General features: G+C 47.5%; 1 long non-coding RNA gene across 1 annotated transcript; it reads left to right on the top strand.

Moving 5' to 3' along the window:
* Window positions 1–3224: 3224 nt before the first annotated feature.
* LOC129544582 (uncharacterized) lies at window positions 3225–16159 on the top strand. Its single transcript, XR_008683485.2, has 3 exons — window positions 3225–3406; window positions 9798–9986; window positions 13997–16159. It is a non-coding gene; the product is annotated as an uncharacterized LOC129544582 (long non-coding RNA).
* The last annotated feature ends 319 nt before the right edge of the window (window positions 16160–16478 follow it).

Here is a 16478-nt window from a genome sequence, read left to right as displayed (position 1 = left end):
ACATCCATCTTATCTGCCCCCCACTGAGCTGTCTGTAAAGCTAGAGTAGGGGGAGTGAGTATGGAAGCACTTTGATAGGTAGAGCGCTACTTCACGGCTTGTTCTCATTCAACTCAGACCCCACTCATCAGGACAGGTAGACAGGGTGAGAAGAAATGAACAGGGATGCTTAGAGAGCGGAGGTTGTGGATGCTTCTATTTTCCACTTAAATCTAAGGTGATTGGCCCTGTGGAGCATCTAGTCCAGTCTCATTTGACAGATGAGAAACTGAGGCCCAAAATGAGGGACTTCATGGTCCATGGTCCCAAAGTGGGTCAGAGGACAAACTCAGGGCCCGAGGATTCCAGGCCAGTCCCTCTTCAACCACACATCCCTGGTTCTCCAAATAGAAGCCAGAATGGAGGCCACTGGCCCAGAATGGAGACCACTGGGCTCGCTCAGTTCCTAAATCACTGGTGAATAGCTACATGATTGGAATGAAGGGCTTAGCGTGGGCTGGATCAGACTGCATATTTAAACCATTGTGTTTAGAATCCTGGAATATCAGTTTCCAAGATCCAGAGCATTCATGACCTGAAATGAATGTTGAAGTTTCAAATTTGGGATTGCTTATCACCTTTCTCTTCTCATCCTTGGGCATTATTGGGCTCCAGGATAGGGGAAGAAAGAAAGAGTTCTCCTAGGAACCAGTAACAGACAAGGGTCAAGAGTATAGGAGGTGTCTACCCTCCAATAAACATTCCACATGTATCTCACCCTACTTTGTCTTTCCAATGACACTGCTGCTGCTGCTGCTGCTAAGTCGCTTCAGTCCCATAGACAGCAGCCCACCAGACTCCCCCATCCCTGGGATTCTCCAGGTAAGAACACTGGAATGGGTTGCCATTTCCTTCTCCAATGCATGAAAGTGAAAAGTGAAAGTGAAGTCGCTCAGTCGTGTCCGACTCTTCAGGCAAGAGTACTGGAGTGGGTTCCAATGACACTAGGTAAAAATAATCTCAGAATGTCCATTTTCAGGTGGAAACAAACACTGAGACTTAGATAGTTCAAGTATCTTGAGTCACAAGTTAGTGTCAGGTTTGTACCTAAGGTGTCTCTTTGCCACAGGGAGATTTCTTTCCTTTGCAACTTCTGCTCCAAATCTTTCTCACATGAGCTCCTGCAAAGCATCGGAACCACTGAAGAGCATGCTCATTTCACCCGTGAGGGTCTATAAAATCCTCTCTCCCTGCTTCATCCACTAGCTTGCATGTTTTGTCTTCTAGTTCATTCATCATTACACAAGTATTAGCTGAGGATGGCACTGAGCTGGGGTTAAGGGGGCTGAAACATACTCTGACTCCCTGATTTTGAGAGCTGGTGAGGGTGGAGAGTCAGGGAGGCTCCAATCAAGGAAGGACAGCTGTGCCACCGAGAGAGGCACACAGGTATGTGTCTGGTGTATTTATCTGGTGAGAATAGAGAAGGAAACACATTGGCACAAAGAGAGGGCTCAGGTGTTCAGGAAGACCAGTGGGATGTGGGATCTAGACTGAGGGTAAAATGCAGGATGAGAAGGGGCTAGAGTTGAGGACAGAAAGTCTGGGGCTGGTGTGTGAGGATTCTGAGGCTACACTAAGGTGCGAGTTTCCTCCCCAAGTCAGCCCACATGTAGGTGGTCCCTTGGGTGCTTTGTCGAGCCTCAGTCTCCCCTGCTGTGACCTGAAAGCCTTGAACGTTGCAGTGAGGGTCCTGTGTGAAGGTGAGCAGGACAGAGAGCAATGGCAGAATGTGCTGAGCAGCTCCAGGGGAGGATGTGAAGGGAATGCAAATCGCAGATATTTATAATTGCAGCAAACTGAGACTGCGGGCCGCCAAGCACTCCCTCTGGAAATCCTGAAAACCTGCCGCCATGGTGCTGTGCCCAGATCCCAGCTGGAGGCCGACTTCTCTCTTCTCAGCTCCTGCCAGGCTGTTCCTCATACAACAAACACTAAGCTCCCCGGGTAATTCCACCTACAGAGGCGTCAGTTCCACACCCTTCCGTCCTCCCTTTTCAAAAAACCCAGCCGAGTCCTAAACTCCCAGGTTCTGGCCAGTTCTTTTTCAGTCCTCAGTGCCTCACCAGGCAGCCCTGCGAAGGCTAGACTCCCAGAGCCAAGAAGCAGCAGAGAAGCACTCTGATTCCCATTAGTCCCCTCATACAGCCCCTCACTGATGGAGCTGCCCCCACGCCAGCCTTGTACCAGGCATCTGAGGAGCTGATAGGCAAGGCTGGGTGGGAACTGACTTCAGAGAGGGAGACAGGGGGAACTTCCTATCAAAGAAAGGGAAAGATCAACCTTTTCTTCTTCTGTTAAATACAAGTGAAACTTTTTTTTCAAATGTTATCTTTTAGGGGACCCCATGAGGACAACTGGAAGTTATCTTTCGGTGACTGCCTCAGGTTCTCCAGAGGGATTCCAGAACAGTGCTTCTCAGACTTTAATGTGCATATGAATCCACAGTGGATCTGGTTAAAAGGCGGATTCTGATCTAGAGGTCCGGGTTGGGACCTGAAATTCTGCATTTCTAACAATTCCTGGTCGACGCTCATGCTGTTGATCCGTGGACCACACTTCAAATAGCAATAATCTAGAGTTCTTAATGTTATTTTTTGAAAACCACTGATCTCTAGAACAGAGAGATGATGAGAATCCCCACTCCCCATTCCCAGAAAAATCAAACCAAGTCTCCCGGATCAGCCCCTCCTTCTCTGGATGGAAGTCAGCTTCTGCAGTCAACTCCACAGGAAGGTCCTAGAATCCACATCTGTACTTTCCTCTGGCTGGAGGTGTCTGTCATTTCCACAAGGCAGGCTGAGAACATTCCTAAGAGGCTTGGCCATGAGGAAGATCTTTAAGGTGTAACCTTCATTCTAACAGGAATTACAAAAGGTTCAGGTTAATCTTCTTCACGGACAGACGGTCAGAGAGTGATCAAGACAGTGTTCCCACTGGCCCTTGACAAGGGTGGCCTGTGACAGCCACCTTCTCCCTGCCCCCTCCTAACCCCAGCCCCTGAATGATGGAAGTCATTTCCCGCACGCTCTCTGTCCCTTATGTCTGCCCCCTCAGCACTGAAATGCTCCCACTGAGGTCAAGGGTATTTTTAGCTCTGATTATGTGGATCTAGGCTTGGCCAACACTCCCTGGACATCAGTCTTGGATTCTGCAAATGCCAGGTGTCCTAATCCAGGAGGCACGGAGGCGACAGGGAAATCTGAGTGCATTGGAAAATGCAGCATATGGCCTTTTGAGGATTTTGTCCTCATGTTGTGCCTAATAAAAACAACAGTAATACCTAATGCTCAGAAAGGCTTCAACATTTCAGAGTACTTCCACTGGCATCACCTCATTTGTTCTGCCCAAAAGGCTCATGGGAAAGGTAAGGCAAAAATGATTCTTCCTTCTATTTAACAGAAGGTCCAGGTGCCCAGCAGGATGACAGAGCTAGTTAGCAGCTAACTTGAGTCTTTAGCCTCCCAGGTCCAACTTCACTGCCCTTTACCATATCCGCTGGCAACCCCAACCTTTTGCTTTTCTCTTTAGCTTGGTTTTGTTTTTTGGTTAAACCCTTCAAGGAACAATATCGGCAGACCTTCATGTAAAAAGTGTGGGATCATCTGTGCTTTTAAGAATGGAAGACTAGAGACAAGGAGGAAACAAGCAGCCTATATCAGTCATGGTCCAAGGAGGAAGCAGAGGACACACTCAAAAAAGGGTTACCAAAGAGAGATTAATTAAAGAATAGCTCATGAAGGTGTAGGCAAGGCTAAGGAAACCCAAGAGATGGTGATGCACCCTGAGGATAACAATAACTGGGAGTTGTTACTAGTCCTCAGGTTGCAAAGGCAAATGGAAAGATGGAGAGGCAGTTACCAGAACCTGGTGAGCTAGGCAACGTTGAGGAGAGGAGAGGGCTGCCCAGCTGAAGTTGGAGACTTTGACAAATGCATCAACCATTGCCAACCTAAAGCCTGGAGAGAGGGGGCTGAAGAAAAACCATCCTCCCTTCTCCCACCCTCTGCTCACCCAACTGAATCCAACCAGAAGCCAGAGGGCAGAGTAACCTTCTGAGCTCCTCAGCAGTCAGCCTCCTGGAGAGGCAGGACAGGAGGGAAGGAGCATGGATGTGGAGGGTCACACAGAGAACAGCCAGCACAGAGCTGTTGGCAGCTGCTGGCAGCTGCCCTAGGCAAGAAATTGGTGGAGGGGCTGGGGTTAGAGGGGGAATCAGTAGCCCAATTGTCTCAGAGCGAAGTCACGCCAGAGCCCAGCTGCAGCTCTCTGGGAGCCAATCTGGCCCTAAGTCTCAGGGGAGCACAAGAAAAACCAGACCAAGTGCTCCCAAGAGACGTTACTAACACCACAGTCCAGGTTGGCCATCCCGGGGGCTGGGTTTAAATCCCAGTTCCTTCATCTTGTTTGGTGTGACTCCAGACAATTCATTAAATCTCTCTGAGTTTCTGTGTCCTTGTCTATAAAATGAATGTAAAAATAAGAAGCCCTGTGCTGCTTGTCTTGGGATGGGCTGGTACTTTATGCACTGGGGTGTTGCATAGGTCAGAAGGCCACAGAAGACGCCACAGAAGAATGCCCTGCATCCCACACTGCCTAAACCATCCAAACCTTGTTCTCTGTAAAACAAGCCCCTAATGCCTAGATTTGAGGAAGGTTAAAGCCAAGGGAGCCCTGGAATCATTTCATCAACCTTCTCCCATATGAAAGGCAGACACTGAGAGAAAGGCCCCACAGTTAGTGGCACAGCTGGCCATGCAGTTCTCCTCTCACAAGCCCGTGGTACCCCTCCAATCTGCTCTTGCACATGACAAGCAGATGAGATAAAGGACAACAACGTGTTTTGCCCACTGTATTGGTAGTTGTTATAATTGTAATTAATAACAATTTGTGCCCCACATACCTCTCTAGGGCTGAAAAGTCCCATCAGTAACTGCATCTTCAAGGGCCTGGTGAGATGTGACAATTTTACCTGTAAAACACATGGATACCCAAGTGCCCATCAGCAGGTGTGTGCATCACAGTAGCTAAGGATAAATGTCACCTAGTGAGGACAAAATCCTGAAGGCACCAGAACACAGGACAGGCAAGTTGTGATGGATAGTAGGTGGCTGGGAAGGAGGGGGCCTGATATGTTCCCTTTGCAGGAAGAAAAGCTCAGGTGGGGTCTTATGAGGCTGAAGGCTTAGTCCAAACCTCAATTGGCTAGAGGAGGAATTGGATAGAGGATGTAAGCCCAGCCCAGAGAGGCTGAAGGGCCTGCCAAGGCCTCCCCGAGGGCTGGCAGAACCAGGTTCCACTCTCAAGGTGATTCATTAGCAGCCAGACCCTATGGGGTAGACATGTCCATGCGTGGACTCCTCAATGAAGAGTTTGTTCATTACAACGGGATCCCATGCTACACTGCGACTTTCTATCTGAAAGCCCAAATCTCACGTCTTCATGAGTTAAGATCTTTAGCTTTCAGACTGTCTGGATCCCTCATGTTCCACTGAGCTGGTTCTGTTCTGCTTCTCCCACACTTCCCATTGCTTCAACTGCTCCTCTGCTCAGCCAGGGTTGGTAACTCGTCCCTACATTCATTCAACAAATGCCACTGAGCACCATTGATGCATCAGGCACGTTGTTTATCACTAGGGAGGCAGTGATGGAGCCCTGTGCACCCAGAGCTGATGGTCCAGGGGAGGCTGATGGAATCTTCCAAACTCCATAGAAACAAAATCATTAGCAAAGATGGGCTCAGTCCAGAGTCTGAAGCTGAGCAAAGCCATCTACTGCTCCTGGAAGGTGGCCTTCATCACAAGTATCTTAAATAAGACTATATGTAGTCCATTCAGAGAGCCCACCCCTCTCTATAAAGACAAGGGCAGTAGAGCGTTATGTCTCAAAATGTGAGAGGTAGCTAGGTACCTGGGTTCCCAGGTAGCTCAGTTGGTAAAGAATCAATCTGCAATGCAGGAGACCCCTGTTTGATTCCTAATGGAGAAGTTCCCCTGGAGAAGGGATAGGCTACCCACTCCAATATTCTTGGGCTTCCCTGGTAGCTCAGACAGTAAAGAATCTGCCTGCAATGCAGGAGACCTGGATTTGATCCCTGGGTTGTGAAGATTTCCCTGAAGGAGGGCATGGCAACCCACTGCTGTATTCTTGCTCAGAGAATAATGGACAGAGGAGCCTGGAGGACTACAGTCCACGGGGTCTCAAAGTGTCGGACATGACAGAGCAACTAAGCACACAGCTAGATGCCCTAGGAACAATTCTCAGCTCAATTCTTAGTGTATGACCCTGGATGAGTTCCTTCACCTCTCTGAGTCTCTTCTTCCTCCTCTGGCTTATAAAAGCAATTATAGTGTGTCCCTCGTGGTACCACTGTAAGAATTAGAAAGAGGAACACATGTCGAGCTCTGAGAACAGTTCTCAGCATGCCAGGGACTCAAGAAATTCTGTTTGCTTGTGTTTTAAATATTTATTTATTTATTTATTTTAATTTGGGGAGTGGGCTGCATTGGGTCTCAGTTGTGTCACTTGAGATCTTTCATAGACCATGCGGGCTTAGTTGCCCCTCCGCACATGGGATTATTTCCTCGACCAGGGATCAAACCCGCATCCCCCGCTTTGGAAGGCAGATTCTTAACCCTTGGACCTCCAGGGAAGTCCCTACTCGCTGACAGCTTTTATAGGCAAACTGAGGCTAAGATGGGATGTGACTCATCTACGGCCTCTCACCGGGCTAGGGGCAGATGCAGGGCTGGAACTCAGATGTCTCAACACCAGACCAGTGCTCTTTCCACTCTCCCTACTACCTCCCCACGGGAATATCCACGATGTGAATTTCGTGATAATCCCATTTGAATGTTTAAACAAACTGGGAAATGGAGATTGCATTACTATACAGAACCTTTCTCATTTGGGCCACTAGAAAGGTCATATTTCTTCCACTCAAGTAACCCCATGGCCAGCAACCAATCACCTGCCTGGCTATTCTTGCTTAGGAAACCGAAGCCTCTGGTCTACCTCCCTGGCGAGTACTCAGGGCCAAGTGTTTCCTTCCGGCCTTATCTCACTGAATCACTGTACCCCTGCAGCCCTAATCTCTAGTTACTTCCCCATCGCACTTATTTGCCTAGATTGAGTGCCGTTTTCACAATTCCGTTGGCTAGAGCTTTGCGAAGAGGTGCAGAATCTCTGAGTCTCAGACGTGAAGATATGGGGCCCTGCAATGGGCCCGCAGATCCACTGAGTCACAGCCGGGGTGGTGGCCAGCCGATGGCCAGAACTCGGTGAATGCACACACATGGGTATTTGTGTCACACCAAAGCATATTTAACAGCTCACTGAAAACTCACAGCCTGAGTCCTAACCACTTACTGATTCCACTGAATCACAAAGCGTTAGAGCTCGGTGCAACTTTAGAAATGATTGGCTCTGATCTCCTTCTTTTGTAGGAGTGCTAGAGGCTGAGTGGAAATCAGAATAAAGAGCAACAGAGTTCAGACCCTGTAGTTTTTTGAACTGCTCAGGCTCAGTCTTGTCTTTATGAATTACTGTGAGGCCCTGGTCAAGTTGCTTCATGTCTCTGCACCGCAGTTTCCTCATCAGTAAGACAGTGTAGAGGTTCATAACTTATGGAATGTTATGAGAACTGAATAAGTTAATAACTCATGAAGTGCTTAGAACAGTGCCTGGCATGTAAGCCCCGTAGGTTTGTGAAACAAACTGTGAAGACAGGTGACTGTGTGAGTGGCAGTGAGTCACAAGGCCACTCTGGGCACACATAGGTTGGATTAACTTACGTCTGCTTACCTGTGTGCTAAGTCGCTTCAGTCGTGTCTGACTCTCTGTGACAGAATGAATGATAGTCCACTAGGCTCCTCTGTCCAAGGTTTTCTCCAGGCAAGAATATTGGAGTGGGTTGCCACACCCTCTTCCAGGGGATCTTCCTAACCCAGGGATCAAACTCGCATCTCTTACATCTCTTGCGCTGGCAAGTAGGTTCTTCACCATTAGTGCCACCTGAGAAGACCCCCTTGTGTCTAAGTTGCCCTGTCTCTCATTGTCACGTCGACTGCTTTCCTTGCTGGGATGATGAGGCCTGGAAATCCCACTCCGAGCTGCTGTCTGAGATGCCAAAGCAGCTGTTTGGAAGGAAGAGCATGACCACCAGTGGCCACACTGGCCTGGCTGAGGCAAAACACTCTGCAGCTTTCATTCTTGTATTGACCTGGGTCAAGCCATTGCAGGAGGCTCCTTTTAGTGAAATGGAGTCTGTGCTCTGGCTTGTGTTAGAGGATGCAGGAACCTCCTCCTCTTCCTGCCTCCCCCCTGCCCCCACCCTGTTACTCTCCGATCCCCCTCCCCTTTGGTCTCTTGAAACTGGCTGAGGACTCAGAGAACACACTCTTTTGTTCCACCCAGGTGTTCTCTTTTGGACCCTGATTCTATTCAAAGAGCCCTGTGATTCATTTGGTTCTGCTGCTTGGGGTTTTGACAGTGGGGAGAGGAGAGTGAGGGAAAAGGTATTATATATACAAATTGAATGTGTACATGCATGTGTGCTTGGTCACTTCAGCCATGTCCGATTCTCTGCGACCCCATGGACTGTAGCCCTCCAGGCTCCTCTGTCCACGGGATTTTTCAGGCAAGAACACTGGAGTGGGTTGCCATGCCCTCATCCAGGGGATCTTCCCGACCCAGGGATCCAACCCGCATCTCCTGCATCTCCTGCATTGCAAACGGATTCTTTACTGCTGAGCCACGGGGGAAGCCCTTGAACTTGCACCAGAGGTTATAATTCAGGGGAGGCACGGCTCACTGAAGATGAAGAAAGAGGACCAACCACCTTACTGGTGCCTGACGTAAGACCTGAGTGGCAGGGAGGCGCCCCAGACGCCTGTGGATCCTCAGCCGAGTAAGCTGTCCCCATATTCTCCTCTGGGGGCTGTGTCACTGATGCTGAGGGCAGGGGGCTGGTGCAGAGGGGCTCAGACTCAGGTTGCCGCTCTCCTCACCCTCACCCCCTTCTCTGATCTCCACTACCCTAACTCAGTCCCTCATCACCCAGCACAGCCCCCTCTTCTCCAGTCCTACTGCTGGCTCCTCTGCGCTCCCTGCTCAGTTACAGCCAGCTTCTCCTTAAACCATGTCCTGCTGAAACACCCCCAGCCTCCCGGCAGCTGCTAGAACAAAGTAGACTAACTCCTCACTGACCCTCAAGTCCCACTGGTCTTAACTCCCACAGCTCCCCATCAAATCATGCTCTGCTTTTCCACCCCAAGTCATTCTTTATCCTCCACTAGGAAGACCTCATCACTATACCTCCGTGGAAACCATGGGCTCCAATCATTTACCTGCAGGGTGGCCTTGGGAAAGTTACTTAACCTCTCTGAACCTCATGTTCTTCATTTACAAAGTGATGCTAAGAACGAAGAGCTTTTGTGAAGAGGAACTAAGATAATACTTAGCACAGTGCCTAGAACACAGTAAGAATAGAATAAAAGTTAACTATAATCATAGCCGTGGTCATAATGATGTTGATGATTGGTCTATCATAAGTCATTTCTGCCACGCAGCCTTCTATGATTTCCCAACTGAGTACTAGTTCTTTTTCTTTTGAAGTGTCCCTGTCTGATGGCTGTCCCCATATTCTACATAGTTTTACAGAGATTTTTCCAATTATCCTGTTTCCCTCCTTGAAAGCAGAAACTAATCTTCCTCTGAATTCTTGGTTTCATCTAAAAATGGACTCTTGCCTTTCCTAGGTGCTCAGTGAAGTTTCTGTTATTTGAATGTTCCTCTGGACCCTGGATGCAAGGCCAGAGGAAGTTAATGGTGATCCCGAGCTGCTTGGGAGCAACGGTCCCTCTTCAGAAATGACAGAGAGCCATTCACCATGGGACTCTGCCTGCAGGGACATGCAGCACAACCTGGGCAACCAAAGGGACCAACAGGTCAGCTTGGTGAACTCTGCCCTCATGCTCCAACATCCTACTCCCCAAAGCCTGGACCAGTGTTGTTCTTGGTTACCAGAAAGAATTGGGGAAGCATGTACGAGAGAGAAAGTGTTGCATTTGTCACTGAGACACTGCTTGGGAAATGGGAGAAGGAGCAGGAAGAGGTCCTATTTTCTAAGACTTATGGAAGGAGAATGCTAGTGGGAGGGAAATGACTTGTGGCTTATGCTGTTCTTCCAAGCTCAAAGAGAAGATGCTGTCCTTGTATATGGAATTGGTTAGGAAAATTTTCCTAGTTACAAGGAGCTCCTCAGCTCACTGTGGGTGAACGCGGAGGGGTCCCAGCTTTCTGGTTCATCTGAACCTCAGTTACTGCTTCCCCAACCTGACCTCATTTGAAATTCCCCGTGTTGCCGTCATGGCCAGAGCTAAAACCTGATCACAGAGCTCACCGGCTCTGGGCTATAGGTCAGTTCACTCTCAGTAGCTGTTCCTTCTGAATCCCAGTGTGCAGAGACAGGCTGACTGTCCCCTCCTCAAGGAGTGTAGACTTGGAGGGCACCCCAGGGATCATGACGCCTAGTCTAACTCTAGCCCCGAGAGGAAGGGTCATCCCACCGGGCAGTGATGGAGCCAAGAATGGAATGCAGAGCTCTGGCCCTGAGTCCAGGGCACTTTCCACTCACCCGAAAAGCCCCCAAAGACTGTTCAATCTGAGGACATAACCCGCAGAGAAAGGAGGAGATTGTGAAATGCTTCCACTAGAAGCCCAGGGCTGGCTGAGAGCCTAGAAAGTTCTCCAGCCCTCCTAACCTAGTCACAATTCAGCAGTTTTCATCCCACTCGTCCATGTTAACCCTCTGTTCTATGAGGGCAAGGCCTGCCTTCCAGCAAGTAGCTCTGAGAACAGCCATGCTGACTTCTGCTTGTATCTTCCCGGACACCTCTGCAGGCAAGACCTTTCCATTGAGCAACCACCTTGTGCAAACCAGCTCTTCTTTGCTCTCTATGATTACTCTGCAACTCTGCACAACAGTAACCCAAATGTTTGCTTTTATTTCAGACTTAAGACTGAAAAGCTAGCCGTGTGTTTTCTTTCTTTCCCTTGAGGAAGTTACCAGGGACCTGAGGGACTTCTCATCTTCACCTCTTGATTACTAGCTCCACACATCCCCATCTTTTGTTGACCCCCAGTCTGTGCCAGGTGACCCAGGACATGCCAGGAAGGAAAAGATATCCCTCCAGAGGGAAGATGTTCCCCCCAAATGGAGCCTCTCACTCAACTCCAGGGTCACCAACCACCTCTTGTCTCTACTGCCTCCTGCCAGCCTGGATCATTATCCCCCAGTTTTCTAGTTTACCAAGCATTTGAACCTCATGGTATATGATGTCCAAGGCCTCCCTGACACTGGGGCAGTATTTCACATTTGAGAGAAGACAGTCCCATGCAATTATGCATATATCTGGACGTGATCTGTCCAAGTTTACATAGAAAGCAGCAGCATCAGCCTCCTGATTCTAAGTCCAGTGTTCCTTGTGATCGCTCTTCTCCCAGCTACTCCCTTATTATACATCTTGCATATTCGGCTAGAAAGAGTTTTCTAGATCACCATTGTTCTCTGACTACTTTGACATTCACAAAGCCTCAGAGATTCCTCCTGCCTCCAGGATAAAATTCCAGTGATTTGGCCGATCTTTCAAAGCCCTCCACAGTGTGACTTCAGAGTGTTTCCTCAACGTTATTTCCACTGCTTCTGCTGGGTGGGTCTAACTGAATTTTCAATACTATCTTCTGCACTTTTTAAACATTTGGACCTTTGTCCTGTGGCTTCTCCGGACCTCCTCCCCATACTTCACCCCAGATCTAGCCTTCGAAATGCTGTTTCCTTCAGGGCTACCTCCTGCTAGATGTCTCCTTGAATGGCCTCAGCCCACAGTGAACTCTCCCTTGTGACATTCCTCAGCCTTCATCAGCCACCCCACTCTCCTGGCCTCAGAGCAAACCTGTGTCAGGGAGGACTGAAGCTTGTCTTTACCTGCCATCTCCCACCTGGGCTTTGCATATCAAAAAAGAGTCGGTCACATACATCTATTTGTAGTTCTCTACTAAATGCTAGGTTCAAGAAAACTTACGGGTAGTATTTGCCTTCTTATGACCAAACAAGTAAGAAACACAGAGAAAATTTTGGATCAAAAGTAAAAATCTTCTATTCCATAACTGAAGTGTTTATTGGACTTCTTTTCTCAGAGAAGGAAAAGGAAGAAGAAAGGGATAGAGCAGGATGGTTCAAGTCCAGATCAAAGAGCCTGATTTCCATCACTGGCTCCTCAGGACCTGGTAATGAACATACAGCACTGTCCTGGTACCATGTACCTTAAAAGTGAAAGTGCTGGTCTGTCAGTCATGTCTCTTTGCAACCCCATTGACTGTAGCCTTCCAGGCTCCTTTGTCCATGGCATTCTCCAGGTAAGAATACTGGAGTGGGTTGTCATGCCCTTCTTCAGGGGATCTTCCCAACCCAGAGATGGAACCCTGGTCTCCCGCACTGCAGGCAGATTCTTCACTGTCTGAGCTACAAGAGAAGCCCATACCATTCAGCTTGGAGCCTCAGCAGTTTTTTCAACTGGAGAATGTGAATAATTGACCCTACCTAGCCCATATCACTCCATAATAGATGTGAATGTGCTTTGTGAGTTTAAATGCTAAACCTGTAAGAGGGATGGTTAATTTCCAAAGCTTGGACCACCCACTCCTGCCCAGTGTCTTTACTCTCTTAAAATCCATGAGGCCATTTGGATCAACAGAGAAGCAAATGCTCCCTTTTTTACCTATGCTGTTGACCAATGGCCTTTGATGCTGGAAAAGTCCCATGATCCTTGAGCTATTATTAGGGATGGTTACATTGGCAGAGGGAGGCTATAAACAGCCAGCAGGGCCATCATTAACCTTTGGGTTTCCCATTTCAGGAACCAGTTTCAAAATAAACCTTTCCTCTGAAGAGAGTGTGTGTCTACAGTTGCTCATGACCCACTGAAAGGAAAGGGAATTGCACTTTGAGAGATTGGGGAATTTGCCTTCCGTGAGTTTGCTCAGCCCAGCCCTTAATCATGAAACATGGCTCCAAACTGCGGACTTGAATCTTGAAGTTCAGCCAAGTTGGGTGGACTTCCGAGTCCTCCATGGCTGGCTCCTCTGAGCCTCAGTGCCCTGCTCCAGGGAAATGACCTCGACACAAAGTGAGGGGACAGAATCTCAGGGGATGGTAAGGGAGTCAGGAAGGGAGGCGTCTGGGGCTGAGGGTTTCTGTGGTTCTTGCTCACAAGTCCATGCCTGCCTCGGAGCTCCCCATGGGGATTTAGACCTCCCACGTTTTCATTTGAAGTACCCCTGGGGGTTCCAGGTTCCCATGGCCCAGCAGGCTGCAGTGAACTATCCCCTCATTGCCCCCTTCCCCTACCACACATTGGTAACCTCGCTTCATTTCCCACCCCCCACCGCCTCTAAAGCAGCCAGGATATTTTAAAACCCTTGTTTTGATCTCCTTTGCATATCAGTTACACTATTTCTGAGCGTGTTTATTTTTATTTTTTTTTCCGGTGGTGAGCTCGTTGCTTTGAGCCTTCTGCTCGCACGTTTCCACTTCCCCTCGCTTTCCTGTGCACTGCTGTGGCCTCCAGGCATGTGGCTCAGGCTACAGTGAATGGTTCTCATGGGTCTGTGGCCTTTGAAGGAGCGGGGAGGCAGGTTCTTCTGCCAGTGGTGCTCCACTGCTCCTGACATCTGCAGAGGAGAAATGAAATTTCAGTTATGTTTCCTCTGCCTCATCTCCCAACAAAACCAATTCTGTTGCTCAGTCTGAGAGATGCGGGTAGGGAAAGGGCTCTGGATTGGGCATGAGAGAGACCAGAGTGTTCATTCCGACTTTGACACTGACCTTGAAAAAATCCTGTACCTTCTTTGGGTTGGCCTTAAATGTTCTAAACTTCCTTCTGGCTCTAAATTCTAGGATTCTAACCAACATGGGGATGCTACCCTATCACCGAGCAAAATAGCTTCTATTCTGAGGATCAGCTTTGGAGATGGTTCTGAGATGGACATGTTGGAGATGCAAAAATGACTGTGATACTCCCATCTCAGGGAGCAAATCTGTGGGACAGAACATCTCTTGCTGATACAATCTTGTAAAATGTATGTGTGATGACTTGTGAAACGTCCAAGCTAAAGCTTTCAAGTGAGTCACGATGTATGTCTAAATCTATGTGCTTTCCAACATTTTCCATATTATGGCATCCTTAGAAAGTGATAGTATTAATACTTATACAGCATACTAGGCAAATGAATAATTGTGTACTTGTTACGTTGGCAATCAACCCATTGATTCTGATTACTCCAAGGACTAAGGAGACAATATTTGGGTCCGCTGGGGCCCAGATTGGGAAGCTTTGGTTGAGAGGATTAAGACAACTCCAGAAAAACAATACTGTTCAGGATGAAAAAACACAAAATGCTAGAGAATGTAGAATAGGTAAGAAAGAGAATCCTGAAAACAGACCATGGGGTTCAGATGGAGAATCCACCATTTGCCAACTCTCAGGAAACACTGAAGTTCAATTTCTTCTGCCCTGGAAATAGTATTATCACCGCTGTAGGACTAAAAAAGGTATTGCACGTCAGCACATTCTAAGCTCTCAATCAATGTTAGCTATTATTGTTATGGCTAGTGTAAGACAGGAAATTAAATGTCATTTTGTTCAATCCTCCCATATGAGAGAAAAGGAAACTGACTTGATCAAAGTTACATAGCTTGTTAGTACCTGAAATGGGATTGAAATCCAAGTCTTCTGACATCAGTTCTATGCTTTTATATAATTAAAAAACTGGTAGCTCATCCTGTATTAAAAACCATCCAAATACCTAAGTACTTAGGGTGGGTTCTCCTTCCCTAAAGATGTTTGGAAGATGGGATGATTCATATTTGTTTTAAGCTGGTTTATCAGTGACTCTGCCTCAGGTACAGGCAGAAATGAAATCATCTCCTGACATCTACCTTATATTCCAAGTAGGTAGCCAGGGGCCAGCTTCCAGGTTCCAGAAACCATGAGAATAGGTACAGGGGCTACACATCTGGCATCTCAGATGCCAAAAGCACCAAGCCATCATTCTAGAAACCCCATTTTACATCTGAATATACTAAATATCTGGCTCATTTGGAGTCACAGGTCCTGTTCAACTGCAAAACAAAGATTAGAACCTGGAGCTCAGACTTACTGCTGGAGCCTTTCCACAGAGCTCCGCAAAAGAGGGAGAATTTTAGACTCATTGTCTGCATTTGCTGACCATGTTGCCTAAGGCTAAAAACATACTAAAGCATGCATGTTCAATCGTGTCCAACTCTTTGCAATCCCATGAACTGTAGCCTGCCAGGCTCCTCTCTCTACGTGACCTTCAATTACTCATTTAAACGTGTGTGTGTGTTTTAACCAGCCACAAATGATTAAGGAAACTTATAGGAAATATAATAACCAATAATAAAGTGTGCATTAAAATAAATTCTAATGTCTTGGAAATAACCATAGAATACCCAGGCCCATGCGGTCCAATGGCACATGTGAAGTGAAAGTGTTGGTCACTCAGTTGTGTCCAACTCTTTGTGACCCCATGGAGAGTAGTCCGCCAGGTTTTTCTGTCCATGGGATTCTCTGGAGTGGGTTGCCATTCCCTTCTCCAAGGAATCTTCCTGACCCAGGGATTGAACTCAGCTCTCCTGAACTTTGGGCAGATTCTTTACTGTCTGAGTCACTAGGGAAGTCCAATGGCACATATGTCTATTTAAATTTAAATTAATTAAAACTAAATATAATAAAAAAGTATCTAGCCTCCCAGGGTCACTAGCCACCTTTCAAATGCCCAGTGACTCCATGTAGCTGATGGCTACTTATTGGACATTGCAGATGTGGAATATTTCCATGATTGTAGAAAGTTCTATTGAATGCTGCTGTCTACACAGGTAACCAGGTCCTATAGTTCTACACACTTGCAATAATTCAGCCAAGATTGTGGCTCTGAGCTTTATGTTAGCCAAGCCAAAAAATAAAAAGGCAAGTCAGTGTCCCATTACCAGTTCCTCAGGGGAAACAGACTTTTTAACCCTTAGACCTAAAAGAATTCATCTGACGGGGCTTTATAGAAAGATCACTGAGTGACACGGTTAAAACATGTTTTTTAAACCACAAAGGACAGAGTAAGCACAAATTTCAATGTTAATTTTTATACTGACTCACTTATAAAAGTTGAGGGTATAATTCACCCAAATTTAACCTAAATGAAAATACTTGTTCGGGGGTGGGGAAGTGGGGAGGATACTTATTTTCTTGGTCCTGGAGGGGACCACCTTAGCAACACAGCTCAGGTGAATTGGCTCCCAGGGAATGACAAGATTTGTGCTGAGGCCTGAAAGATAGGATGAAGCAGTCACTGAAAGTGTGCAG

Source organism: Moschus berezovskii, chromosome 1 (assembly GCF_049115385.1).
Source record: "Moschus berezovskii isolate FMDL1 chromosome 1, NW_MosBer_1.0, whole genome shotgun sequence".
NCBI classification, from domain to species: Eukaryota; Metazoa; Chordata; class Mammalia; order Artiodactyla; family Moschidae; genus Moschus; species Moschus berezovskii.
This window is presented reverse-complemented; position numbering and strand designations above follow the sequence as displayed.